The 26,886-nt window shown below is 44.6% G+C and overlaps 1 long non-coding RNA gene across 3 annotated transcripts; it reads right to left on the bottom strand.

The window, feature by feature from the left end:
• Positions 1-973: 973 nt before the first annotated feature.
• On the bottom strand, positions 974-26,839 carry LOC114603956 (uncharacterized). Of its 3 annotated transcripts, none has more exons than XR_013394140.1 (5): positions 26,419-26,839; positions 16,532-16,573; positions 11,466-13,041; positions 8,698-8,802; positions 974-1,637 (listed from the first exon to the last, which is right to left on the bottom strand). It is a non-coding gene; the product is annotated as an uncharacterized LOC114603956 (long non-coding RNA). The 3 variants fall into 3 exon arrangements; XR_013394139.1 differs by lacking the exon at positions 974-1,637 and adding an exon at positions 1,644-5,108 and having other exon boundaries at positions 8,698-8,797; XR_013394138.1 differs by lacking the exon at positions 974-1,637 and adding an exon at positions 1,644-5,108.
• Between the last annotated feature and the right edge of the window lie 47 nt (positions 26,840-26,886).

A 26,886-nucleotide genomic window follows, 5' to 3' on the forward strand; every position in this document is an offset into this window, starting at 1 on the left:
TGCCACTTACCAGGAGGGGGAGGGACAAGACCGCAGGGTGGGTGGGGCTGTGCAGGTGCACTCATGGGAGCTCTGGGTTGGCTCTGCCAGGATGTCTGCAAAAGCTCAACCTCTCCCACTCCCAGTAAGCAGCCAAAGTTTCGCTGCTGGGAGGCAGTTGCTACAGCAATCCCACCCATGGAAATGATCACGAACCCACTGGTTGATCCCCTCTTGCTCCAAGACATAAGAAAACCAGCTGACCCTACCTGGAAATTCAATTGACTTTGTGCCTGCAGCATAGGTGCTCTATCACTCAGTTGTGGCTCTTCGCAACTGCCTAATCTAACGCTTGGTGTGATAAGTGATCAGGTGGAGGGAAAACTAATAGAATCCGCAGTGCTTGCAATCAGCATTGTATCACAAGCCTTCAGTCGCTGAGATAAGAGACACAGGATTGGTTGTTGTCAGCAAGCACAGCTGTGCTTTCCCATGTATTTCACTTGGAGACCATCCACATGTTCAGAAGAGGAATGTGGTGAAGCTACTGTTTGGAATGCGGAGGGGCTATTAACCCCCCCCCCCATGGGCAAAACTACTCCTCTCCCTCTCTCTCCTGCAACACATTGCAAATTAAAGGAGATCTAGCTCAAAATTTTGCACTGAGAAACTTGGGTGAATTGGCCATAATATGGAAAATGCGTTTCAGTGTAAGTGTAAAGTGGTCCACACAGCTTTACTCAGAGTAGACCCACTGCAGTGAATGAACATGACCAAGTTAAGTCCATTAATTTCTGCCCAGGACATCCATACACACTGCCCAGGCTTGTGCCCCAGGGAGGTCACTTCAGGGATGCTAACACAGCAATTTGGCTTCACCCTGGAGGTGCACTCCATTGTCTCTCGAAACTCTGAGTACAGCTTAACTAAAAAACCCATGGATTTTTAGTCATAAGTGGTTTTTTTCCAATGTACTAATAAATTAGATCCAAAATGTTCATCAAAATACTTTTAATTGATTATTCTGTCTGATTAGTCAACCAGAACTCCCAACCCTGTCTGAAAAATGATCCAAACCAATCTTACAATACTTTCACAACAGCGTCTTTGAACTCATTCTGTATTTTACTCCCTATAAACTCTTAACGCCTATTTGCACAGACGTAATCACTGTGTTTAAGGGGGCTTACTTCCAGGAAAACTATGCTTCGGATTTCAGCCTTAATTAGGAATTCTAGACTTAGGAGGCTAATTTTCTTGTACCTTTATGATTAACACAGCTTCCCTTTACTAGAGTAATAAATGCCACACCACATTCTCGTAAAACTAAGGAGGTCAAAATGCATAGTGCAACTAGTAAACACACACTCTGTGTGTTTAATCGTGAGGTGGGTTCAGCTTGAGAACACATGAAGTTAAAATTAAACATCTTCTTAGTAGTTCCACTTCACAAATCTTATGGTAGAGCTGAAGGACGAGATGCTTTTCATTTGTAGAGTCAGGCTTTCCAGTCTCCTTTTCCTTAATGTATGTTGGGTTGTGTTTCCAAATGCATTCAGCCATGTGATCTTCAGTGCTGGTTCATTTATATCAGATGAAGTGTGACTGGAAATAAAGCTCTGTCTTCTTCTTTTTTAAAAAGGACAGTCGTCTCTGATCTATATTCCAAAAGGAAAATAGACAGGGGCATTATATTTTAGTCCCTACATTTCATCACGGCCCTTCTTTCTTCTTCTTCTTCCTAAGTGAAGGCTAAAGAAGCAATCATAATATCCCTATACTAGTGAAATCCAGACTTACGGCTACTCAGGGCAGATATACATGACAGTTCCATTGTCCTCTATTAGCAGGATATTGTCCTAGCATAAAAACGCATGCAAACTTTGAAAGCTCTGAATATTTAAGGCAGGACACTAGTGGCTCATCCCAGTGGGAACTACCGAAAAGGGGAACCTGATTAAATTTAATGTCATTGTCACTTTTTTTTCCATTGCTAAGAATTATATACGTAGCCATAGCTACCGCACTGTTCAGACACCATGACCACAATATTCTCCCTCAGAGGTTGGCGTCAAGGGCCGAATTGTTCAGTCAAAGAATGTAAATTCATTATGGGATGTGATTCTTATCAATTAAAAAGATTTGTCAGTATCTGATATATGTTTATTTTGGGTGTGCATGTGTGTGCGTGCAGAAATCACTGTGCTTAAACCAGGAAAGCAATTTGTTTCTTTAGCAGAGCAGTTCATTGGAAGTGCCTTTTGCAAAATGTACAAGTTGCTCTGTGTAATTAGAAATAATAATAAATCCTTCAAGTCATGCACTTCAACACAACCACCTCAAGTGAAGTTTGCTCTTATTTTGGCTGTTCATCCTGCCTACTGTGAAGCAACACAAAACATACAATTATTTTTTTAAAAAAATTACAGCTCTACAACAACTTATAAAAGATCAAACTAAAATGAAAGTAATAGATTAGGAGAAAACTACACATAAAATATGGAGCAGTAAATAACTTCTCCATTCCTTCAGTACATGAAATGTACATAAGCCTATCCTAAACAGAAAAGCAAATGTCCATTCTAAAACATTACTTGACAAGGAAACACCTACAAAAGAAATTCAATTTCACATATTAGAAATCTTACAAACAGGCTATATTGTTGACAAGTTGCTATACTGCATGAAAATTTGCTACAGAACAGAGGGATATCCTGGTCCTGCGAAGTACACAACAATGGCCATAAAATATCAGCTACATCAGCCTTGCTCTGTACTGGAATAGAACAATTATTCTTTAGCTGCATGGATTAATTAGACTAATTTCCATCCGAAACAAGTTGAGCAAGCATGCCTCATTTACCACTCACTGAGATGCATGAATAAAGAAATGTCTCTATCTTCCGAAGATGGCACCATTGTAAAAAAGAAAACAAATAACCGGGTTGAGAATAAAACATCTTTGCTTTTGTCTCCAATAGCTATGATGGGTAACGTTCTATTGCAGCAACTCTAGGTTTGTTCACACATACAGAAATACAGGGAATCTCTACATATGTACAAGTGTTTGTGTGAAAGAGTGTACAGGGTGTTGATTTGTACAGCTGAGCTATTTATGCACACAGACTGTAGACTCATCAAATGATACATGTGAATAACTATATGAGTGAACAGCTCAACTGTCTGCATACACAGGGACACAGATTGTACACTTGTTGAATGTAATGTGTGAGCACTCCTCATGTTGTCACCCATTACATATCCGACAGCAAAACCCCTTACAATCAAAAGAGAGACTCTGTGTTTGCAAACACAGAGTGGACAAGTTTCAAGGACATGCAGCCAATTTCAGTCGTACCTTGGTTCTCGAACACCTTGGTACACGTACATTTTGGATCCCAAATGCCAAAAACCCAGAAGTGTTCTGGTTTTCAAACGTTCTTTGGAAGCCGAACATCCGACGCAGCTTCCACGGCTTCCGATTGAGTGCAGGAAGCTCTTGCAGCCAATCGGAAGCTGCGCCTTGGTTTTCGAATGGTTCCGGGAATCAAATGGACTCCCGGAACGGATTAAGTTTGACAACCAAGGTATGACTGTATAGTTTTTCAACAATGCCCATCTGCAGCCTATTTCAGAGAGGTGCAATTCCAAGATTGGTAGAACAATCAATCCCTCTTCCTAGGCAAGATTTACTATTTTGGGTAACATTCCTTTCCCTTACTTGCTATGGACAATAGTTTGAAAACGGGGAACATGAGGGAGGAGTCCCTGGGTAATAAATCTACCAAACCTCAGAAAAACATGCCCAGGGACTATCATGCTAGGTAATTTTATCTTTGCTATAAATAAACAGGAGAAGTCAAAGCTTTTTTCTCTCCCACCACCCTTCCTTCCTGGCAATACCCCCCCATGAAGAAAAGAGAGAGAGGGCTTTTTATCGTTTGTTAGACAAAATAACAATTGGAAATGGAGCAGGCCACTCTAATACAGTGGTACCTCTAGTTATGAACTTAATTTGTTCTGGAGGTCCATTCTTAACCTGAAACTGTTCTTAACTGGAGGCGTCCTTTTGCTAATGGGGCCTCTTGCTGCTGCTGCGCCGCCAGCACACAATTTCCGTTCTCATCCTGAGGCAAAGTTCTCAACTTGAGGTAACTCTCCAGGTTAGCGGAGTTTGTAACCTGAAGTGTTTGTAACCTGAGGCGTTTGTAACTCGAGGTACCACTGTAGCCTAACTCTACCCTCTTAAACCTTGCTTTCACAGCCAAGACATGGAGACTAATGACCTGCATGAAGAACAACTCAAGCTTGAATTAAATAATTCAAAATCCCCCTCGCTCCTAATCACCGTGATTGGAGTGGACTCAGAAAATAATTAAAAGCTAGGTCTGTCTGTCCAAAGGAAAGATTCCCCCCTCTCTCCCTCTCAAGGTCAGAGTGTTTCCCAACTCAGCATGCTTTCACTTCTCAGAAAATAAAAGGGGGACTGGGAGAGAATAAAGCCATCCCTGCCCCACTTCGAGATGCCTTGTTAATGGTGCTCATGTCCCAAATCACCCGAAGTTGAAGGGTAGGTAATAGATAAACAAACAAACAAAATTTCCCTCATTATATGGAGTACGTATAAAAGCTATACACCCTCTTAGTTATTTGTTTTTCGCCTAGCATTTAGGTCTTATTTGAATTTCACTGTTGTATTCTTCATACAAATTGACACTGATTTCTAATCTCTGCCCTTTGATTATACCACTTAGGGGTTTCTTTTTATATATTAAGCAGTAAATGAATATGTTCTATTAAAAAAAAGCAGCGTATTTGTTGCCAATGCTGCTGCCAACCTCATTCCCACTTGATGAGTGTGGTGGCACTCTATAATCAGAGGCTGCCATGCCCAGTGAGATCTTTGAGCAGTGAGTTGGCAAGCGTTTCAAGGAAGGGGTTAAGAAGCACCCAGCATGGGCTTTTTCAAGAACAAATCATGCCAAACCAAAAGATGATGGAACAGGTGCTAAGCAGAGAGAGAGAGAGAGATGTGCCAGGGCTTATACTTGCCTAGAAGCCAAATCTACTGACAGAAAAACCTTCCCCTTGAATTCTAGGCTTGTAAAGACTGCTTCTGGTGCCTCAGCCTGGAGGAAAAGATAATCAGAATGGCGTTTTGTATTGTTTTGTTTTAACTTTTTCTGTTATTACTTCATATCTTCCAAAGCTACACGGTGGCATTCAAAGCAGATCAAGGTCTCAAGTCCTGGCTCAAAGCAAGCTTTAGGAAGGACGTGGCTATAAGCTCTCTTCTGGCATTCACTGGCAGACCTGTGGCAGGGTCTTGTGGGAATGCACAAGGCTAGCTTTGTCCCCTTGAGGACACCGGGCACACTAGCAACCTCCCAAGATCAACCAGAAGTCAGCCAGTCTGTGTTTAATGAGGATTTAATTTCAGGTAAATCTATGTGCATAGATACTGCCTGAGGTAAATATAGGGTTCTACACTTGGGGAAAGGGACGCGGGTGACGCTGTGGGTTAAACCACAGAGCCTAGGACTTGCCGATCAGAAGGTCAGCGGTTCAAATCCCCGCGACGGGGTGAGCTCCCATTGCTCGGTCCCTGCTCCTGCCAACCTAACAGTTCGAAAGCACAAAAGTGCAAGTAGATAAATAGGTACCGCTCCGGCGGGAAGCTAAATGGCGTTTCCATGTGCTGCTCTGGTTCACCAGAAGCGGCTTAGTCCTGCTGGCCACATGACCAGCTCCCTGTATGCCAGCTCCCTCGGCCAATAAAGCAAGATGAGCGCCGCAACCCCAGAGTCGGCCACGACTGGACCTAATGGTCAGGGGTCCCTTTACCTTTACCTTACACTTGGGAGAGACTATGCTCTTCTTTCATGGTCAGAGGCAGTATGTTGGAAACCACAGGAGGGAGCACAGGTCCTGCTTGTGGGTTTCCCACAGGCCTCTAGTTGGCCAGTGGATGAGATGGGCTATTGGCCTGATCTAGAAGGCTCTTCTTATATCCTTATGGGGTTTCTAATCTGGCATTTGTGACCAATATGGCACCCTTGTTGCCAGCCAAGGTCATGTGACCATCCTATTTATTTTCTTTTTAAAAAAAAACCCCAAGGATTTTGTTGGATCCCTTTTGGGGGGGCTGGAGAGGACTAGCCTGCGTTCTATCTGTGGTTTTATTTGGGCAGCGGGGTTGTAGGTATTTTCTAGGTGTTGTTGGAGGAGGGGGAGGTTCTGAGCATTGCCAGTTTTTCTCCTGTGAAACAGGTATTTCGTGCTGCTCACAATAGTTCTGGCTCATAGGGATCGGTGACTCCTACCCTGCAGACACACACACGACAGAAGGCAAGGAGGAAACTGGTGGCTACAGAATGGCCCCTTTTAAACAGCGTTTTTCTTGGTTTTTAATCTTATAAATTGTCTTTGCGTTATTATCAGTGCCAAAAGTGGCACACAACAGTTTAAAAACCAAAATGACCTAATTCTAAACAAAACAGTCTGACAGTAAAGTAAATGTGCAATCAAAACAAAACCTTCAATGACTAAACCTGTGAATTCCTCTGCTTCTCTTAAATGGGCACTTTTGAGTCTACTAGGTATTCAAATACGCCATTAAGCTGATTACCCACCCTTTTAAATTCTCCCCCTCTCTGCCCCTGTCTATCAGTGCAATCCTATACATATCTACTCAGAGGTCAGTCCCATAGAGTTGGATGGTGCTTACTCTTGGGTAAGGGCGTATAGGATTGTAGTATCTCTTCCCCTGTCTCAGCTTACATCCTTCTCGCTCACTCCATTCGGCACAAGCTCATCTATAGTTACTTTCCTGAATTTCCTTCTCCCACTCCTGCCTCTGCACCTTCTTTTCAGTATGCAGCACCTCACTTTACCCATCCCTCTGCTGCCACGGGAACATGGAAAGGTGCCTTGTACAAAGTCAAGTCATTGGTCCACTTAGCTGGGCATTGTCCACACTGACAGGCAGGGATTTAGACCCAGGACATTCCAGAGATGGAACCTGGAATCATCTACAGCCCTGACACTGAGCTATAGTCCCTACTGCATCCCTTATTTATCTATCCTAACACAGAATATTCATCCTCTAGTAGCAAGCTGTTTTGTTAAAACCAGCTGTGAGTAGAAGACAAAGTATCACCCACATGTTGACCACTGCTAAGGCATTGCTTTTCCATCACCAGCAAACCAGTTAAGAATATTTGATTCTGGGTTTAAAGGACTTGTGGGAGGGTGACTTTAGAGTCTAGGCAGTCTTACTTGAGTGTAAGTCCTATTTAACCAAGTGGGTCTTGCTGAATCCATAATAGGCTGTAAAAATGGCTCAAGTTTTAGTGATTTATGAATTTGGACTCAATCCAATGCACCACAGAGAAGTTTGTGTGTGTGCATTTATTTAATCCCACATATGTACTGTGGGATTGTGTGCTGTATGTGTATCTGTTGGGCTTTGGGCAGGATTCCAGCATTGCAGGAAGATGGACCACATGATCCTTGCGGTCCCTTCCAATGCTACAATTCTATGATTCTGTGATGCATGTATGTGTGTTGTGCGTGTCTGCACACAAGAGTGTGTGGGTGGCATGCTCACTTTAGCCACATCCACTTTTGCATGGGGCCCCTGGAGGGTTGGCCAAGAGGCAATGTGGCCCTCGACCCCAATCCAGCACTGATGAAAGAAAACTAAGCTTAGGACAGAAAAGTCTCCTGGCAAATGTACTGCCTATTCTCAGTATGAAATTCTTGTGGCCTCATTTAGAGGGAAACAGCAATCCTTTGCATATTTGCCAATGTTAAACAAGTGCAAGTCAAAGCCCTTACTGACCTACTCTGAACCTAGTGATCAATCAGAAAAGCCTTCTTTTTTACATCGTATGTGTAATATGAATTTTCTGAAGTTATCTGTGCCTGCCTAATTCATAAAAATTAATTCCTCTCCGCCATTATGGTGGCAGTTATAAACAAGGCTGTGAATATGCCTTGATTCTGCAAGAAAAGCACAGAATAGGGAAGTGGATACAGAATCTCTGTCTCCTGGGCATGTCTGCTTTCTTCTCTTTCTCTCTTTTCCTTCCTTTCCATGGGACCCGTGATAAAATGTTGCAATATGCAGTGCGCCTGCTTAGTGTTCCAGCCAGCCAGCCATGCTCCCATCAGCATGCTCCATTCCATCTCTCCTCCTCAACAGATAGTCAGCATTCCATAGTCATCTTTAGGGTATTTTTCCTTATGATTTTATTTTTGGGTTTTTTGCCTTTTGCAAAACTTGGGGTTCCCCTAAGCATGCAGATACCTCTCTCTTTGGCACTCATGACCTGAATTCACCACTGGAAGGAATAATGCCTGAAAGTGTGAACAATTCCACTAAAATACTAGCAGTCAGCTTGGATGCTACTGACAACAGTAATACTTTCAGTGGTTGTGGACAGGGCTTCAGAGTCCTTGCTGCTCCTGTGTCTTAGCAATTTCAAAATGCTAAATATTTTTACACATCTTCTCAATTTGCATAACTTAGGAACTATTCAGTTTCACAGAAACAGGATTCTTGGGAGCAGAATATTTTTTAAAAAAAAATGGGGGGGGGGTGCATGCAAGTATTACATCTGAGACACTCAACAGAAGCAAAACACAAGAACTCAGTTTCTTTTCGTATTTGCAAAACTTGAAACAATGTGAGAGAAATTGATTGGTTTGACTTACATGTGGCAGAAGCAGTGTATCTTGCAACCAATGATCAAACCATCTTCTCAATCAACCATCCAATAAATATACGAAACATCCAAATTAAGTCCTAAAATCCCTGTGCTTAAAAGAAAAAACCCTGAGTATCAATCCATAAATTAAGAATCTAATATAGTCAAAGGTATGTTTTAATTGCAACACATATTCTGTTTTTTGTTTTTAATAAAAATCAAAGGTTTATCATATTTATAAGCGCTTCATTTCCAGGGTGTAGAATTCTACCAGGTTAAAAGAAATGAAATAAAGCATGGAGTATGGACACAGCCCTGTCTACAAAGGCCAGCTCCAAAAACCTAGTAACCTCAGTGGAAAAGGTTGGTTTCTTTCTGCCAAATAGCTGTGTTCCCTGAAGCCCATAGCACTGCTGTTCTGTGCAAAGGAAGCCTGGCATCTAGTGGACATTTAGCTGCTGTGTCACAAACCCAACACACTTGAACAAGGTACTTAGAAAGTTGCCTGGAGCAAAAGGAGACCTGTGGCCAGGCTGGTGGTGTGTGGTTTGTTTTTCGGGGGGTGGGGGGTGGGGGGAGAATCACTGTAGAAGAGCCTCAACATAAGGACAAATAGCCTATTTGATTTAACTGTGTTTCTTCCTAGAGAGCAATTGATCAAATACAATGTGCCTTATGCGCTTTTTAAAAAATTCTTTCTTTCCTTCTTTCATAAAATTTATACACAGCTTGATTGTAAAAAAAGAAACCCCCCAAAAAACTCAAAGTGGTTTACAAAAAGAATACAGTGGTACCTCAGGTTACAGACGCTTCAGGTTACAGACGCTTCAGGTTACAGACTCCACTAACCCAGAAATAGTACCTCAGGTTAAGAACTTTGCTTCAGGATGCGAACAGAAATTGCGCGGTGGCAGCAGGAGGCCCCATTAGCTAAAGTGGTACCTCAGGTTAAGAACAGTTTCAGGTTAAGAACGGACGTCCAGAACGAATTAAGTTCTTAACCCGAGGTACTACTGTATAACAATAAAAATATCAGTAAACAGTTAAAAGGTACCCCTGCCAGTACGGGCCAGTCGTGTCCGACTCTAGGGTTGTGCACTCATCTCACTTAAGAGGCCGGGAGCCAGCGCTGTCCACAGACACTTCCGGGTCACGTGGCCAGTGTGACGAAGCTGCTCTGGCGAGCCAGCACCAGCGCAGCACACGGAAACGCCGTTTACCTTCCCGCTAGAAAGCGGTACCTATTTATCTACTTGCACTTAGGGGTGCTTTCGAACTGCTAGGTGAGCAGGAGCTGGGACCGAAAGATGGGAGCTCACCCTGCCGCGGGGATTCGAACCACCGACCATACGATCAGCAAGTCCTAGGCACTGAGGTTTTACCCACAGCGCCACCCGTGTCCCTTTAAAACAGTTAAAAACAACTATTTAAAACTTGCCCAATTAATTTTAGCAATAAACCAAAACCACACTAAAACACACATCAACATTCTATACAGGGTATAGGAACAAGTAAAAGGTTTAAGCTGCATTTCCATACACACCTTCCAGGAATAAAGTCCCACTGAAACTCAGTGGGACTCACTCCTGTCTGGACATGTATAGGATTGTGCTGTTAGGGCTCGCTCTCACTTCCACATGCCTAGAAAGCATGGGTATGAGTGGTTTTCCTTTTGCCCTGTTCCTTTCCCAGGAAAAACCCACTCTTAAACAGCAATCTGCAGAAAACCTGAATTGCCATTTGCTCTGATTGAGCGCTAAGGGACGTGGGTGGCGCTGTGGGTAAAAGCCTCAGCGCCTAGGGCTTGCCGATTGAAAGGTCGGCGGTTCGAATCCCCGCAGCGGGGTGCGCTCCCGTTGTTCGGTCCCAGCGCCTGCCAACCTAGCAGTTCGAAAGCACCCCCGGGTGCAAGTAGATAAATAGGGACCGCTTTCTAGCGGGAAGGTAAACGGCGTTCTGTGTGCTGCGCTGGCTCGCCAGATGCAGCTTTGTCACGCTGGCCACGTGACCCAGAAGTGTCTCCGGACAGCGCTGGCCCCCGGCCTCTTGAGTGAGATGGGCGCACAACCCTAGAGTCTGTCAAGACTGGCCCGTACGGGCAGGGGTACCTTTACCTTTACTGATTGAGCGCTACAGAGCAATTTTCCCCTGGGGAAAATCAGCAGGAGAAGAAGTAGTGTGGATAAGCTCTGCAAGACTTAAAATACTTTTTTTGAAAAATCAAAGCTGAAAATTCAAGGAGAGGGTCTAGTACATGGATTACTAGTTGGTGGCCTTTCAGATTTCGTCTATCTCCAACTCCCACCAGCACGACCAATGACATAGGAGTTGTAGTCCAAAAACATTGGGAAGGCCACAAGTTCCTGGCTTAAAAGGAACCCTGCTGCAATATTATTAACCTTCAGGATGAATTTGGAAAATCCCCCTTTACCCTGGCATTTGTTGGCTGAAAAATACTCTTCCTAGCAACCTCAAGATCATTGGACGGAAGAAGTTTGTAATTGTAACTGCTTTTCAAATGTTTTTAATTGTAATTGTTTTTAGGGTGTTTTAACTGTTCTGGAAAAAAATTCTGCTTTGCTTTTAAATAGCATATTTCTTTCCCATCCTTGGCTCCTTCAGAGGAAGAGCAGGATGTAAATTCAACAAACAAGGAAACGACATAACACTGTTAATAAACTTGTTCCAAAAACCTGCATTAAGGCTGAATTAGTAGTCAAGGTTCAACAGAAATACTGTTTTCCATTTTTATGCTTGTGGTTTAAAGTGCTTCACCTCAGCGATACATATGATGGGGCCACGGGCAAGACTTTTCTTCCATGGTTATCCTCCTGTTCATTTCTTCATACGTTTCATTTCCAGCACATCACATCCACCGGCATGACCAAACAACAAGTGTTAAAGGATTGCACACCTCTCAGTAACTGTTTCTTTTTTGTCCTATCGCTAATATGTGTCCACCCAAACATTCTGCACTTATCCAAGTGATTACAAGACCACACACGGCATAAGATATTTCTGTTGTGGTCATATATGTGCACTCTGAGAATTAAGATACACGGTCACATGACGCACCTGCTCCTAATGGATACCACTTCCAAGTGCAGGTGTGAAGGCTTCTACACATAGGTGGGTGGGTGGGTAGACTTTCCTGCAAATGCAAAGCTAGAATGTGAAGTTAGGCTATCTATCTGCCATTTTGAAATATTTCATAAAGCAGTCACATAAAATACCAGTGGGGTACAGAAAACAAACAATAGGTATAAAATACAGTCCAGAATTAACAGTTAAAATAACATCATAGCACAAGAAGGTGATCAAAGGAGAAAATTTAAATATTTCAGTTAGAAAAGGGTTAGGTATTTTTTTTAAGAGTCTTAAGCTTGCATCTGAACAATTCGACTGGTTTGTGTGTACACACAGACACACACACAGAGAGATGGGTTTGTTTGTTTTTTGCAAATTAAAGGTGACATTGCTAAATGGGAATTATAATGTATGATTCTAGGATATGAATTTGAATCACAAACCTTTCTCCCCCTAGTGGACATTAAAGAGTATGTTTTTTAAAAATGTGGCTTTTCCTAAACATACACTCTACAGATGTGCATTTTCTAACTAAACACACACAGACATGCCAACCTTGTAAAGCAAGGGTGGGGAATCTATAGCCCTCCAGATGTTGCTGGTCCCCAACTTCTAAGTGGCCCAACCAGCATTGCCAATGGTTGGGGATGATGGGAACTGCATGCCCAGAAACTTGCTGCCTGGAGCAAAGGACAAGATGTTTCCCTCCCCACATTCCACAAACAGAAACTGATTGGACTGAAAACTAAAACTTACAACACCAATAAAATGATGGTCTCCTTCACTGCACCCAAACCAGCAGGCTAATTTAGAGTGGGCAGAACAGGTAATGGAGCATGCACAGCTCTGTTCTCCAACAGATGGGATGGTAAGGGGGTTTAGGAAGAACGTCCAAGGTGCTGCTGCTACCCCCCTCACCCCAAAAGAAATATGCTGCCTTAGGCAGTTGCCTCATATTACCTCATGGTAGGGCTGGCCCTGGCAGCAGAAGGTTCCCCATGCCTTGTTTTCAAAATCCAAGTTGAGGTGATACGGATTAAAAAGAAGGGCTATGCAAATAAGGGGCAGGCTTTAGTCTCAATAAATGAAGTCAATGAAGTTAATAATCTATCCTCAACAGTTTTAACTGCACCACTCTCTCCCACCACCATTCCTGCAATAGAAGTGAACAGCTGTCAGTGAGGGAAGTAAATAGTTGTACTTGGGGATCCTGTTACAGTGATGCAAAACATGGGGACAGAAGGCAGGATATTCCAGAAAGTCCCTGCAATGAAAAAAAAGGCCTTCAATCAATACACATATTGATGGGCACCTTCCATACTACCTGTTGACTAAGCATTCATCTGGGTTTTTGCAGGAATACTAGACAATGTTGGCTCCAAATAATGGTGCCTTAGTCAGAGCAAACCCATTGAAATTAATGGACCTGTTAGTTGTGACTTATTAATGCCAATGGGTTTGCTCCAAGTGTGACTAATGTTGGGTACAGCTTATTTTGATTTGTTTGTGGGGTGGATAGATGACGTTGCATCAGAGCAACTGTTACCAACACTTTCCAGTGCATTTCCCTGCCATATTCTTTACTCCCTCCCCTCCCAAAATCCAATATTTCTGGGAAAGTGAATTTGTTCCCAAGACCTCCCAGTCAATTGTAATTGTAGAACCTGGATTTGCAAGTGTGTGATTGAATCCCCACCTGAAAATAGTGACAGTCTAGAAGTGCCCCTATTTAGCAATACTACTGATAATATGCACACTCTTGACTGCTGTGAATTGTAGATCACAGCATTTATTGTATTTCTATCCCACCTTTCTAACATCACAGAACTCAAGGAAACATGCATAGAGCTCTGAGATGGGCTTCCCTCAAGACACTGACCAGATCAATATTTGCTCGATTGCAGCAAGCACGTTGCACCATGTACCTACCTGAGTATCTTTGCATAGCTGCTTTTTAGAACCTTAAGCAGGAGAAGATCCTAGTGGATCATGAACGTAAGAAGAGCCTGCTGGATCAGACCAATGGCCCATCTAGTCCAGGATCTTGTTCTCACAGTAGCCAACCAGATGCCTATGGGACACCCACAAGCAGGATTCAAGCATAAGAGCACTCTCAGCTACTGTGGTTTTCAGCAACTGATGCTCAGATACATTACTTGCTCCAACTGTAGAGGCAGAGCATAGCCATCCTGTCTAATAGCCATTGATAGCCTTCTGCTGCGTGAATTTGTCTAACTCTCGTGGCCCATCTTCTCAGTATAATTAGTTGATTAGTTGAAACTCCAGCAGATGTTTTGCCTACTAAAAGTGTGCTGTTAAGGAAGAGACCTGGATATATTATTGTAAGTATTATTATAAGTCCTCTGGCACTTACCTCCCTGACTTAAGGTGCATTATAAGAAGATAAGCATTTCATCAATCACTTTGGACTAGTTCGGGCTAGTAAACATTCACTTAATAGAACATTAAGAAATAAAAGGGATGTTATTACCACTAGGTGTGGTTCTCTGGGTGGATGAAAAGAGTGTGGCACTGATCTTTGTTGGTAATGCAAACCATGAATGCAACTACTCTGACATTATGGGAAACAGCAAACTCTTACTAATTTTACTGGAGTGATTCCAACATTTAAATATTTATTATTTTTGCTAGAAATCAGTTTAATGCGGTTTCCTTATGTCAATTTCCTGTTCTTAGAAGGTTGAGCATGATAATGCCTAAACTTGTATCAGAGAACTGGTCCTGGCAAGGGCCGGTACACTTCTGTCCGCACAGCATCCCTGGGGAGACTATCAAGAGGACTGCACAGTTGGAATGGATTTTCACATGGCCGTTTGCAACCCACAGATTTCAACTCTCTCAGAAGCACCCTGCAGAGATCAGATATGACAGCCTTTGCCAACCTAGTGCTCTCCAGATGTTTTGGGCTACAACTCCTATCAGCTCCAGCCGTCATGCTGGAGACCAAGTTGGTAAAAAAAAAAAAAATCAACGAAAAGTTTTTGCAGTTATAAAGTGAAATACGTTGGCTGATGTTTCCAGCAATTTTCAGAGGATAAAAACATAAAAGGAGCCCTACTGGCTTAAGACCAAAGGTCTGCCTAGTCCAGCTGTGGCAAGGAATTGATAATAAAACTGCGATTATACAAATCTATGGTGCGACTACATTTGGAGTACTGTGTACAGTTCTCCAGTCCCCTCACCTCAACTCCGCTATGAGGGAAGGTTACAAAATTTGGGGCTTTTTTTAGTTTGGAGAAAAGGTAAGATGACATGACAGGTTTATAAAATTATGCTTCGCATGGAGCAAATAGATGGAGAAATATTTTTTCTCCCTCTCTTATAACACTAAATCTTGTGGACATCAATGAAGCTGAATGTTGGATCCTTCAGGACGGATAAAAGAAAGTACTTCTTCATGCAGTGCATAGTAAAACTATGCAATTCTCCGAAAAATAGTGACGGCCACCGACTTGGATGGCTTTAAAAGATCAGGCAAATTCAGTGGCTATATTCTACCTCCACTGTCAGTGGTGGTATGCGTCTGAATACCAGTTGTTGGGAACCGCAGGTGGGTAGAGTGCTGTTGTGCTCATGTCCTGTTTGCAGGCTTCCCACAGGCTTCTTCTGGCTGGTCACTGTGAGAACAGGATGCTGGACTATATAGACCAGGGCAGTCCAACTTTTCATACCAAGTAAACCACAAGAGTACTTTTAGACAGAACCCATAGACCGCACACTGCCTTGCTGTGGAGGCAGCAGGGCACAAGGCCAAAATTTGACACCTCTCCAGCCAAAGCTGGACTGGGCAGAAGGAGTGCCGACTAGGTTTTGGGAAGGCAAAAGGAGGGTTCAAGGACCCTGGCAGAACTCTCACACCTCTTTTCCAAAGCCCAGCACCTCGCTTACCTGATTTTGAGAAGGTAGCATGACGGCTGAAGGGGGGGGGGGGGAGAACCACATTTTGCCAAAGGGCACCAACAAAGGCCTCAAGGGCCACATGTAGTCCTTGGGCCACATGTTGGACCACCCTGACATAGGCCACTGGTCTGATTCAGCAGGCTCTCTTTATGAGCACTGGGAAGTGTGGCATAATATTTGATGCATTGCTGCATAACCTCCTTGCATAGAAAACCAGGATGAATGCTCCATAAGCAGGTAATCTGGAAGTGACCACACACAGCACTGGGTGGGGGGGGGTGTTTCTTCAAAGAGTGCTTGACAAGAATGGTTTATCAGCAAGCTGTACTGGCATTTGTTGGGAAAGGGTGGTGGTGGAATTAAATGGTTTCCCATCACCCCACAGAAGACTGTAGCGAAGGCCCACTTTGTATGGCCTGTCTGCTGATTTTAATCCTAGAAGCATGAAGAAGGTTAGTTGTCAGCTTGGAAATTTTCAAGAGCAAAGTAAAAAGAGCACTCTTGAAACAAAAGAGAGGAGACAGTATGGGACAGTTTCAACCTGAGGCCCTCTTCTGTCTGTACTCACCAATCGCTCACTTCAAAACACTTATGATTAAGGTATGGTGTGGTTGCCACAGCAACCTCATGTACGGCACATGGAGTTGCTCACCACTTTGCCAACTACAGATGTGTGAGCTAGTTTAAACATCTTTGTGTGTGTGTGTTTTAATTGGCAATCAAGTACAAGCCCATCTGCCGTTGACAGCCTGTCTTGTTGCTGACAATTTATAACACTAGATGTACCTCCCACCAATTCTATACAAGATTTGGAAGCAGGCCCTGACACGTACCTTTCAGATTCCACAGAAGACCCTGTGTTGCGGTTCAGTCTTCTGCAATAATTGGATTCAGAGCAATTTTTTAAAATTCAAGCAAAGAAGTTGATTCCTAATCTGTGATCCATGGACCTCTAGGGGCTCCACGGATGGGATTCAGAGGTTTTGTGAACGTGGAACAAAAAAGAAAATATTTTTTTCTAGCTCAATAAATTGTATGCAACAACAACAAAAAAATGTGTATGTGCTTACATGAGGAGCACTGTCACACCAAATTGTGGTACTGTTGCACACCACCCTAATCTTTGAGTAGTGCAAGATTCCAAGGGCCCAGGTACTTGCCCAGGGTCTATGTTTCCCTTTGGACAATGAGGCACAGCAGAGACTGTGGTGTCTTTATGGTATATGGTTTATTTACACACATATACAACCTAAATCTAGGTGGAGAGAGTTTAGAGCATTCACATTCCAATAAGGTTTCTTGCTTCTCCCATAGTGGCAGTAGGTTTGGATCTTGGGACAGAGAAATCAGCCATTCTGTCTCTTTGTTACAGCCTGTCACAGCTAGTCCACATGATGCTTTTTCTTCCTTGTCACCACTAACCGACTGAAAACGTATTTCTCCCCAGCCTACAAAAACCTAAAATCCTAAACCCTTTTTGTCTCTGCCCACTAACACACATTTGGAGGAGAGGTTCCACCCCACTTGCTGTCTGGCACTGAATGTCCTGATGGCTCATTTTGATTACTTTTCTGTGGTGGCTGGCACTATCGTTACTAGATTTTTGATGCCAGACCAAGTCCATCTGGCTTGGATTTACAACAGTATTTCAAATTTCTGCTGTAAATGCTTTTATTTTATTTTAAATCTGTCTTATATTCTTCTTAACTGAAGTAGTTTGCATGAGTCTGTAAACTGTAAGCCACCCTGAGAGCATTTTTTAAAGCATAAAGTTATTGGCCATTGCAATCATTAACCAGAATCTAAGAGCAGCACTTGAATCAGGAACAGGTGGATACACTTCCTACCCCTGCCACAGACTTATCTGGATAGTTGTTACTACTTGACCAAAGACCCTTGTATGAAAAACAGGAGTAATGGTGAGCTGTTGTTGTTATTAGGTAACATCTGATAAAGATTTACATATTAAAAACACCATGGCTGCAGTTGTGCACAATTCAGCATTTAACTCCTGTTAATTTCAACAATGCTCATTTTATATAGGATGAGTTCATTTGCACCCTAAAGAAGTGAAAAGTAAGTTACTTCACTGGTTTGGGTGATTTGTTAATGGGACTGAAAAATATATTTCCAAGATAATATTTCCAAATAGTTCTGCTGATCTCCATGCATTTTCTCCTCAGTTTGTAACAATGTTCCTTCTTTATATTTTTAGGACATCTTCTCCAAAAGACAAGTCTTCAGTTCTAACCTGTTGCATTTCAATTTTACACTAGCAAATCATTGGTTTCCCACAAAATTTTACACTAGAAATCGTTGGTTTCCCACAAAACAAACCTTTGACTGGTGCACCTGATCCTTCAATTGGACCTCTGTTCACTTTCTTTGCCAGGAAGTCATCTCAGATAGTAATATTTATAATCATAATAACAGTGAGCAATTACAACAGTATAAAAGAATTAATCTCTCTACCGCTGGGTTTTTCAAACTTCCACTAAGTGTTGTTTTATTATCTAACAAGTTTTGCCTTGTTCACATTCTATTTATGTGTTTTCTTAATATTTAATCTGCACATTCATTGTGCCTTTACCCTTCTCCACACCAATGCTCTTCCCAGCATCCTGCCATCCTTCCTTGGAGGTTTTTAAGCAGAGGTTGGATGGCCATCTGTCATGGATGCTTTAGTTGAGATTCCTGCATTGCAGGGGGTTGGACTAGATGACCCTGGGGTCCCTTCCAACTCTAAGATTCTATTATTCATTGGTCATACTTCAGATTTTCCAGCTATACTGGGCAAGACAAAAGGTATCTACATGAAGCTGCTAGGCCCAATACATTTTGGCAACTGAGGCTAACCACAAAATGGTATTCCCTCCCACACCAGGGAAAAGGGGGTGAGTGAAGATCTACATCAGGAACAAGTGGGGAATAAGGATTTACAATGGGAATGAGTGGGGAATAAATATCTACAGCAAGCAATACATTCCTTGGAGGCCAGATCTATGGATCCTGCCACCTGAGGCAGTTAACTCACCTTGCCTCATGGGTGGGCTGGTCCTGCTGTTGGAAGTTGGGTGTGATTACTATTGTTATAGGAATTCTAAGATCCTATATATATATAATAAATGTACAACGCAAACACATACGTAAGTATATAAACCACGTGTCTGAAATAGTACAGGAGAACAATTCTGAAGCCATTTTGACTCTCCCAAATTGACTTCAAATATTTCTCTGCAAGGAGGAAGAAAATGGGTAAAGCTTTCCAATTGTCTTTGGACAGTAGGGGCTTACACCTCCCTGTAAATACAGTCTGGCAAGTACCGTATTTTTCGCCCTATAGGACGCACTTTCCCCCCTCCAAAAATGAAGGGGAAATGTGTGTGCGTCCTATGGGGCGAATGCAGGCTTTCGCTGAAGCCTGGAGAGCGAGAGGGGTCGGTGCGTACCGACCCCTCTCGCTCTCCAGGCTTCAGGAAGCTCTCCGCTAGCGGAGACCCAGAAGCTTGGGGCGCGCTGAGCTCAGCACGCCCCAGGCTTCGTGCAGCTCTCCGATAGCCGTGGGAGAGCTGCGCGAAGTTGCTCAGCTCTCCCACGGCTAGTGGAGAGCTTGCCTGCACCCAGAAACTTGGGGCGCGCTGAGCTCAGCACGCCCCAGGCTTCCGGCTTCGCGCAGCTCTCCGCTAGCCGTGGGAGAGCTGCGCGAAGAAGTTGCGCAGCTCTCCCACGGCTTGCGGATAGCAGCCTGTTCTGGGGGATGGGGAAGCTTGGGCTTCCCCCGCCCCAGCCCCGCACCTGGGGGGAAAAATAAATTTCTTTTTCTTTATTTCCCCCCCCAAAAAAACTAGGTGCGTCCTACGGGGCGAAAAATGCGGTATCTGTTAAGCTGAACACACTATCAATATGCGTAAGAGATTCAGGAACTAAGTATTTACCATCTCAAAGGAATGGGCAGGCTACCCAGAAAAGGCAATCAGATAAGGCATTTTCAGGTATCCTGGCAGACAAGAGAGAAGCAACACACTCAAATTTCTGCTGGGGACCACCTCTTTCTGTGTTGTATGTATGATGTTTTGGGGGGTGGTCTTGAGCTACAGGGGAGGCAATTTCAAATGTCTATATAAGAGCTTGGACACCCTTGTTCTGGGTTCCTCTCCTCCCTTCCTGCGTGGGGTGAGCAGGGGACCCTGTTGCAACAGTTTAATAAAGATCGTGTTTACTAGCTGCTTTGCTTCTCAATATTCTCTGTTTGGCCTCTGTTATTTTCTCCTACCGATAGAAAACCTACATAAGGACTCTATACGGGCTCTTGGATTACCCCATAAGGGATAAAGGAGCAGTTTTTTCTTATAACACTATGCTGATGATGCTGGATTCTGTTTCTCCATAACATCTGACTCGTTGATCTTGGACCCTGGCAAGACAGAGATACTGTGGTTTGGTTGTTCCAGTGTCTGATAAATTGGCCAATTTATTGCCCTGGGTGGGGTTGTACTCCCGCTTAAGCATCAGGTACACAGTTTTGAGGATGTTTCTGGATCTTGCTCTGCTACTGAAGTCCCAAGTAGCCTCAGGGGCAACCAACTACAGCTGGAGAGCTTGACCACAGTAATTCAGTCACTAGTGACTTCAAGGTTGGATTACTGCAGTGCACTCTATGTGGAGCCTCCCTTGGACTTCATCTGGAAGCTGCAGTTAATGCAGAATGCAGTGGCACATTTGTTTTTTTTTAAATAATATTTTTTATTGCTTCTTTCCAAGGTCAGATACATCTTCCATAATTCAACAAAAGCGACTTTACAAAAAAAAGAAAAGAAAAAAGAATAATCATAAAGAAGAAAAGATTCACATTTTGCAGACAATTTTTCATAATCCACTGGACTTCCTCACATCCTCCACCCCCTGCATTCTTTGCCATAAATAAAAAAATAACAGCAAATTAATACCTTGTTTCATGCGTTTTTGTACTTTCATCTATTTGTATTTTAAATTTAGGGTACTTGTTGTGTATTCACTTTTCCATCAATCCTGAAAATATAAACATCACTCTAAAATTTAGTCCTTTCACTCTCATAACTTAATTTCCACCATAGTCAAACTTAATTGCCGAAGTTTGTTTTCACCAAGCTTAGCAAATTCTCAACATTCATATAACTTATGATATTTTTGCAAATAGTCCTTAAATTTTTTCCAGTCCTCTTCCACTGCCTCTTCTCCCAGGTCCCGGATTCTGCCGGTCATTTCAGCCAGTTCCATATAGTCCATCAGTTGCGTATGCCACTCTTCCAGCGTGGGTAACTCCTGTGCCTTCCAATATTTTGCTATAAGGATTCTTGCTGCTGTAGTTGCATATAGAAAGAAGGTTCTGTCCTTCTTTAACACTCTCTGGCCCACAATGCCCAGGAGAAAGGCCTCTGGTTTCTTGTAAAAGGTATACTTAAATACCTTTTTCAACTCATTATAAATCATTTCCCAAAAAGCCTTCACCCTCGGGCATGTCCACCAGAGGTGAAAGAATGTTCCTTCAGCCTCCTTACATTTCCAACATTTATTGTCAGACAGATGATATATCTTTGCAAGTTTGACTGGGGTCATGTACCACCTGTATGTCATTTTCATAATGTTTTCTTTCAGGGCAGTACATGCCGTGAATTTCATACCGGTGGTCCATAACCTTTCCCAGTCTTCAAACATAATGTTGTACCCAATGTCTTGTGCCCATTTTATCATGGCTGATTTAACCGTCTCATCCTGTGTGTTCCATTTAAGCAACAAATTATACATTCTTGAAAGCACTTTTGTCTTAGGTTCAAGTAATTCTGTCTCTAATTTCGATTTCTCCACCTGGAATCCAATTTTTTTGTCCTTTTTAAAAGTTTCTTGTATTTGGGCATAATGTAGCCAGTCTCGCACCTTGTCTTTTAATTTTTCTAGACTCTTCAACTTCCAATTGTCTCCGACTCTTTCTATTATCTCACAATATTTTGCCCAGCCACCCTCCATGTTAAGCCTTTTTGGAGCCTTAGCCTCCATTGGTGATAGCCACCTCGGAGTCTTATTTTCAAGTAAGTCTTTATATTTAATCCAGACATTAAACAAAGCTTTCCTGACAATATGGTTTTTAAACAATTTATGAGCCTTTGCCTTGTCATACCACAAATATGCATGCCACCCAAACGCATTGTTAAACCCTTCCAGATCTAGGACATCAGTGTTTTCCAATAAAAACCAATCTCTCATCCAGCAGAAGGACGCAGCTTCATAGTATAACCTTAAGTCCGGCAGGGCAAATCCCCCTCTTTCTTTTGCGTCTGTTAGTATTTTAAATTTTATCCGGGGCTTTTTGCCCTGCCAGACAAACTTCATGATGTCCTTCTGCCACCATTTGTTGACAGGAGTAAGACCCTGTCAGCATATAATACCTCTGCTCACAGATCTGCACTGGTTGTCTATTTGAAACCAGGCAATGTTTAATGTGTTACAATTAGAATATTAAACCCTTAACAGCTGGGATCAGTTTACTTGTGGGATTGCTTATGCCCACTTCTACCTGTGGAACTGGCTGTGTTACAGCTGCCATATAATACTCAATCTGCAAATGTATTTTAGCATGGCAGCACCTACACTTCTGAACTCCCTGCCTATAAGCATCAGGCAGGCACCTTCACTATATTTATTCATTGCATTTATATACTGCCTGTTATGTAGTGTAGTTTCACCCTGGGCCAACAGGGGGATACTGTATATAGTTTTCACTCAGGTCTGTAGATAGTTTTCACTCAGGTCCGCGGCAGTTATTTTAGGCGGGAACTCTGAGCTGTTGTGGTTACAATGTGACAGCCGGCTGCCTATAAATACAGGCCGGCTGAGCTGTTCACTGTCAGTTCTATTCCAGTTTACCAGAATAAAGAGCTACTTGAAGAAATTGCTGTGCCGGCTGCTATGTCAACCCACGACTTAATACTGGCGACGAGGATGGGATAGATGGACATCAGAGCACAGCCAGATGCGGCCAGCCTCTGAACTGAGCTGAATCACTGAGCTGAATCACAGAGCGAAATCACTGAGCGAAATCACTGGGCAGAACCAGTTCAGAGCTGACTGTTCTGGCTAGAGCACTGTGTTCCATCCATCGCCCTTCACGCCGGCATCGGAATCATGGCTTCACTTGTGCCTCTACCGCCGTTTGCGCCAGCCTCTGAATCATGGGACTCCTACCTCGCTCGGTTCGACTGCTACCTCCAAGCCAACGAACTGACAGCAGTATCACAGGATCGGAAGCGGGGCCTATTCCTCAGCCTCTGTGGGCCTGAGGTGTTTGAGACGGCCCGAGCGTTGGTTGCGCCTGAAGCAGTCCAGGCATCACCATGGGACACGATCCAAGAGAAGCTCCGCAACCACTACGCACCAAAGCCGTCCAAGATTGCTGCCCGCCATGCGTTCTACCACAGGAACCAGGCAGAGGGGGAGTCAATCAACAACTACACCACCGCCCTGCGACAGGCTGCAATGCACTGTGAGTTCCGAGACTTAGACGATGCCCTGATGGATCGAATCGTCTGCGGGGTCCGGGACATCCATCTGCAACGGCGTCTCCTAGCCAAGCCAGACCTCACGCTACAGAAAGCCATTGAGGAGGCTGTGGCCTCAGAAGCTGCTGAACGCTCCGCTCAGGAGATCCGCAAGTCCAGCAGCCTGCGTCTTGCTAGGGAGCCCGTTCCGGTGCATCATGAAGAGGCCAGCAGTGAGGAGGCATCCTCCAGTGAAGACGATGATGTGCACCAGACAAAGCGGGAGCGCAGGAAGTTCCAACAGAAGTCCAAGGGCCAACCGGAATGTGCTGGCTGCGGAGGCAACCATTCCCGTGCCAAGTGTCGATTCAGAGACGCCATCTGTAGGAGGTGTTCCAGAAGGGACCACAAGCCACTCCTGGGCCTCCTCGCCGGTGATCGTCCAACTCCACCGGTCCTCTCACCACGCATGCTGCGATGGACTGTTTTCCTGGCTGCCTACCACTACCGGCTCATCCACCGCCCGGGGAAATCGATGGGCCATGCCGACGCCCTCAGCCGTTGCCCTCTTCCAGCATTTGTGGAAGACCCGGCTCCAGCTTCATCGCTCCTTCTGATTGAGGATCTTCCGGCAGCGCCTGTGTCGGCTGCCACTGTGGCCTCCGCATCTGCCCAGGATCGCACCATCAGCCGGGTGCTCAACTGGGTGTGGAGGGGGTGGCCACAAGGGCCCTTTGCATCGGAGTTCCAGCCCTTCGCAACCAGACAACATGAACTCTCAGCTCATCGCGGCTGTCTGCTGTGGGGAGACCGCGTCGTGATTCCCCAGGGACTCCGTCAGCGCGTCCTGGAGGCTCTGCACGTTGGCCACCCGGGAATTGTCAAAATGAAGGCGTTGGCTCGGTGTTACGTCTGGTGGCCTAATATGGACGATGCCATCACTGCCTGGGTGTCCGCCTGTCAAGCGTGCCAGGAGTCGAGGCCTGCACCACCGGCAGCTAAGGGATACACGTGGGAGACGCCAAAGACACCCTGGTCGAGGGTGCACATCGATCTGGCTGGCCCCTTTCACGGCCGGACCTTTATGGTAGTGGTGGACGCCTATTCCAAATGGCTGGAGGTCGCCCTGATGCCCTCCACCACTACCGAAGCTGTCATCCGGGTGCTGCGAGGCCTGTTTGCAACGCATGGGTGTCCTGATGTCCTTGTCTCTGACAACGGACCGCAGTTCACATCAGGCACGTTTGAGCGGTATCTTTTGGGACTGGGCATCCGCCATGCCCTAACGGCACCCTTTCATCCATCCAGCAACGGGCAAGCGGAAAGAATGGTGCGCTCGACAAAAGAGGCACTGGCGCGCCTGGACCGGGGAGACTGGCATGAGCGGGTCGCCGAATACTTGTTCGCGCAACACATCACCCCTCATGCGGCCACAGGGAGGAGTCCTGCGGAACTGCTTATGGGCCGCCGCCTCAGGTCACCGCTCGACCGGCTACACCCAGACTTTGCCGTGGCTGAACCCCCAGGCTGTGCCAACGCACCACGGTCATTTGTCCCAGGAAACCAGGTCTTTGCCCGGAACTATGTGGGGGACATCCCTTGGGTGCCAGCCACAGTAGTGGGAGTCACTGGACCTCGCTCGTACCAGGTGGCACTCGAAGACGGGCGCTTGTGGCGACGGCACATAGACCAACTTAGGCGCAGGGTTGGGGACTTGGACACTACCGAGGTGCCCCCAACTGCGCTTGCGGCTCCAGAAGAGACACGTACAGATGGCGAGGCCCCACCTACACCTCCCTCGCAAACTGCCAGCGTGGAGCCGAACCAAGCCGTCTCAGAACAGACTCAGACCACTCCACTTGCGGAGGCTCCACTCACAGCAGCGGATCCAGGGGAGTTGGTTCCAACGCCACCTAGGGTCGCACCACAGCCTCAGCGAGAACTGTGTGGCCCTCCGGACTTGGCTACCAGTCCCCGGCGGTCTGGCAGAGTTTCCAAGCGCCCAACTCATTTAAAGGACTATGTTGTTGGACAGGTATCACTGTTGGTCTAAGTATGGGAAATGTAACCGATATGCTTTTGTGCCTAATTGAACCATTACGCGTAGTGCTGTATATAAGGAAACCATTACGATTGTAACTAACGCCTTATCTCGGTGGGGAGGGGTGTTATGTAGTGTAGTTTCACCCTGGGCCAACAGGGGGATACTGTATATAGTTTTCACTCAGGTCTGTAGATAGTTTTCACTCAGGTCCGCGGCAGTTATTTTAGGCGGGAACTCTGAGCTGTTGTGGTTACAATGTGACAGCCGGCTGCCTATAAATACAGGCCGGCTGAGCTGTTCACTGTCAGTTCTATTCCAGTTTACCAGAATAAAGAGCTACTTGAAGAAATTGCTGTGCCGGCTGCTATGTCAACCCACGACTTAATACTGCCTTTTTCTCCAAAGAGTTTAAAGCAATATATATGGTCGTCGTTCCCCTTCATTTAATCCCACAACAGCCCTATGAGTTAGGTTTGGCTGAGAGGCAGTGACTAGCCCAAGGTCACCCACTGAGCTTTATGGCATAGTGGAGATTTGAACCCTGGTCTCCCATGTCCTAGTCCAGCACTAACCACTACACCACACTAGCTCTGTTTTCAGCACCTACGTAAAACATTTTTTAGGCATGCCTACCCTGCCAACCTAGCAGTTCAAAAGCACATCAAAGTGCAAGTAGATAAATAGGTACCGCTTTGGTGGGAAGGTAAACGGTGTTTCCGTGCGCTGCTCTGGTTCACCAGAAAGCGGCTTAGTCATGCTTGCCACATGACCCGGAAGCTGTACGCCGGCTCCCTCGGCCAATAAAGCGAGACGAGTGCCACAACCCCAGAGTCAGCCACGACTGGACCTAATGGTAAGGGGTCCCTTTACCTTACCCAGACATGTAGAAGTTGAAGGTGTTTTATTTCTTTTTTGGCTAGTGTTGATTTTGATAATCCTTTTGATGTTTTTAATACTTGCTTTAAATTGCTTTTATCAGGAATTTTAAAGTTTTATTTTATATTGCAAACTGCTTTTTTTATAATCCGATTCATTTTTGTTACATACCGTAATTATACACACATACATATGCACACTATATACCTATTACATACATAATCTTCTCTCTCAAGAAAGCACCCACAATCTCACATCTATATATCTATATATAAATAATCAAGCTCACTTTCCCTTCATTTCTGCTGTCTCCATCTTGAAGATTTAAAGGCTGATTTATGTGGATTTAAGGGCTCCTTTAAACTCTTGCCTAGGACTTGGCAACCCAGAAGAAACCTTCAAGTCGAGGATCTCGGGCAGCCAACTGCCGTCACGCGGGTGCTCCGTGAGGGGCTGAGGAGGCCTCTGAGCGGGCGGGATTCGCCCGCTGAATTTATTGCGTGCTCTTGGGGCAAACCGCGCGCGCGTGTATGCGTGTATGTATTTTGTGTGTGTGTGTATTTGTATACGTATATATGTATATCTCTGTATATGTATATATCCCGTCACATGTAGGACACGAAGAGAGCCACGGTGGATAAATATCTAAATAAATAAACAATAAAAAAGCCGGATAGAGAGAAAGAGAGGAATGCTGGGAAAAACGAAGGGAACTCAGTGAGGTCATCACTAGGCGCCGCTTTGGGGGTACAATCCT

Source organism: Podarcis muralis, chromosome 9 (assembly GCF_964188315.1).
Source record: "Podarcis muralis chromosome 9, rPodMur119.hap1.1, whole genome shotgun sequence".
Lineage (NCBI taxonomy): Eukaryota > Metazoa > Chordata > Lepidosauria > Squamata > Lacertidae > Podarcis > Podarcis muralis.